General features: G+C 30.1%; 1 pseudogene; it reads right to left on the bottom strand.

Moving 5' to 3' along the window:
- Positions 1 to 692: 692 nt before the first annotated feature.
- Positions 693 to 811, bottom strand: LOC111732977 (annotated as a pseudogene).
- Positions 812 to 2,928: the final 2,117 nt, after the last annotated feature.

The following is a 2,928-nucleotide window of genomic DNA, read 5'->3' as shown; positions in this document are numbered from 1 at the left end:
TACCTGCAAGGGAGACAAGGGTATAGGACATGACAGGTGCACATAATAGATAGAAAATACTGGTTATCTTCTAGTTCACGAGTTATAATATGGATTTACAATTGCTTATTTTACATTATGCTTATAACTTACTATATATTTTATATATTTTTTGTAAATTTAATATTGTATTTTGAATATGTTGAAGTAAAAATATAATGCAGAATATCTCAAAACACCTTGGCTGTGATAGAGAGAGACAAAAGAAGAAAAGATGGAAAAAGCCAAGAGATAAAACAACAAAAGATTGTTTTATAAAAGGAGTGATCGTCAGTGAGAGATTTCTGGGTTCATCAAAGTAGACTGTTAAAGATCTCGCCTGGACCCAGCAGGCACATCAGATTCCTTCCCCCGAGTCCCCCTTGCAGGTTCCTCTGATTGGACTATAAATTATTCTCTCCTTCTTTTGTTCTAGATCTGAATATGTACATGATTATAAAATATTAAAAATAAACTTAAATTTTAGCATTATAACTTTGTTTATAGGACCATGTTCTCTACTTATCAGATAATTTTTTTTTACTGCAGTATTCTTAATATCTAGCATAATTCTTTTTTTTTTTTTTTTTTTTATGAGGCAACCCTTTGTTGACCTCACAGATTGCAAGGACCTTGTCAGCTTACAATTCCTTATTTTTTTTTTAAATTTTTTATGCCTACAGCACCTGGTCTTCCTAGGTGGTCTCCCATCCAAGTACTAACCAGGCCTGACACTGCTTAGCTTCCAAGATCAGACAGGATCAGGCTTGTTCAGGGTGGCATGGCCGTAGACTTCTAGCATAATTCTTGAAACATACTACAAGTTTTTAAAAATCTGTTAAACTGATAAACTCATAGAAACATAGTGAAATGGTGGTTGTCAGTGTCTGGGAGATAGGGAAATAGGAAGAGTTTGGTGAAAGGGTACAAACTTTCAGTTACAAGGTGAATAAGGTCTGAAGACCTAATGTATTTAACACGATGACTATAGCTCATAACAGTGTATTGTATAATTGAAATTGCTGAGAGAATAGAATTTAAATGTTCTCACCCAAAAAAGGGGGGTGGGTAAACAAAATGAAAATATGTGAGGTGGCGGATAAATAAATTTGAAAACTCTTTTAAACTGATATCAGTTGAATTGATAAAACTCATGTTTATCATTAGGTTGAACCATAAGAAATTGTCATGTTCAATAATTTTTATCTACTAATAAGCAATTTCATATGAATCATTCTATTATTAAGAAAATACCATCTCTTCCTAAAGGAGTTGCTTTAGCTTCCAAGGCATTAACTTCAAGTTATATTATAATGAAGAAGAGAACTAATGATAATAGTGAGTTAATACTGGAAGAGTGGCTGAGGTTAAAAATATGAGGATAAAAAGCCATATAAATATATTACATTTTGGAATATTACAAATTAATCTTTCAAACACCATCTTGAACTTCTAATACTCAGCTAATATTGATACTCCTTAGAGAAGTTTTTGGTGTAAGCTATGAATAGATTACCCAAAGAAGTCAAGATCTGACCAGAAGTTAAATACTATATAAAAAAAGTAGAGATGGTATTTGAAGCATAATTTACTTAAAGAAAATATAGAAATATGATGCTACTTTATTAATTCATAAAACTTAATGTTTGTCACAAAGAATCTTTAGTCTTGAGTTAAAATGTCTACGTTTTTACTGTTAAACTACGAGTAAATAGATCAATTGACCAATCAATTAATAGATATAATACTTGATCTGTCTTGTATTGCAAAAATGTTAAATGATACAAGCACATACTAAAATCTTCATATATAATGGCATCTTTTTCTGTATCTCTATGACTTTAACTCATCAGTAAAGTGATTGATATAATATAAAGAAACACAACTTAATGAATGTCTTTAATAAATACAAGTTATTCTGAATTAGAGTGAGTTTATTAAATATTTTCATCTTCAGATGCCATTGAATATTCTAATTTCTATTTTGTGTAGAATTCAAGTCACCATTCAGGGTTTATGAAAGGAAATTGAAATCTTTTCACAAACATGTATAGTTTAGTAACAGTAAACCAAATTCTGATTAACAACCAATTACTGAGCGAGGGAATCTAGTTGCACATCAATTCTGAAGTTTTTAATTGCAAGGTTTATACCTAAGTAGCTGCTTAATGATCTGAGACCCTAGCTTCAAAACAGAAAACATTTCAATGATAACTCACTTCTTGGTGCTCATGAAATTTTCATGGATTTATGAATTATAACACCTTAGATCAAACTTTGCTTATTCTTCTATTCTATGAGACTGATGTTACATCTGAAGTTTATTCAGAAAGTGTACATAGCGCTAGGCATTCATACTTAAGTAAACTGATAATTTCTCTCTGACTGTATTAGCTTGATTCCCTGCTATAACTTTAGGTATTTCACTTTAATTCGTGATAGTCGATAGTAAGGTACTCTGTATTTCGTGAATTTTTTTTAAAACATTTCATTACATTAGAGAGGTGTTATTTTTTTTTTCTTTTTCCATTCTTTTTTAAGTAAAGATCTACTCCCTCACAAGTCAGTGTTTGAGGAGTTATTGATTTTTTCCATTTTTAATTTGTGTCTAAATCAATGATCTATGTTAGGAAGTTCTGCTAAGATTTCTTTTTCAAGCTTTAGGAACTATATCAAGATCTCCTTGGAAATGTAGTACTCAAATGCCAACAAAAATTAAATTTATCTACCTTTCTCATCCTTTTCTCATGTCAATGAATGAATTTGGAACTAAAATAGGAAAAAAAAATAGCATTAACATTATTCAGATTTTGTTTATTCCATTTCTGTACCTGAGATCCAATTAATTAAATATAATTCAATAAATAGTTTCATATAATTTAACAAGCAAAACACTATTTATTCATTTAA

This window comes from Pteropus vampyrus, unplaced genomic scaffold, assembly GCF_000151845.1.
Source record: "Pteropus vampyrus isolate Shadow unplaced genomic scaffold, Pvam_2.0 Scaffold12, whole genome shotgun sequence".
NCBI classification, from domain to species: domain Eukaryota; kingdom Metazoa; phylum Chordata; class Mammalia; order Chiroptera; family Pteropodidae; genus Pteropus; species Pteropus vampyrus.
Note: the sequence above shows the minus strand (reverse complement) of the source record. Positions and strands in the feature narration are given on the sequence as shown.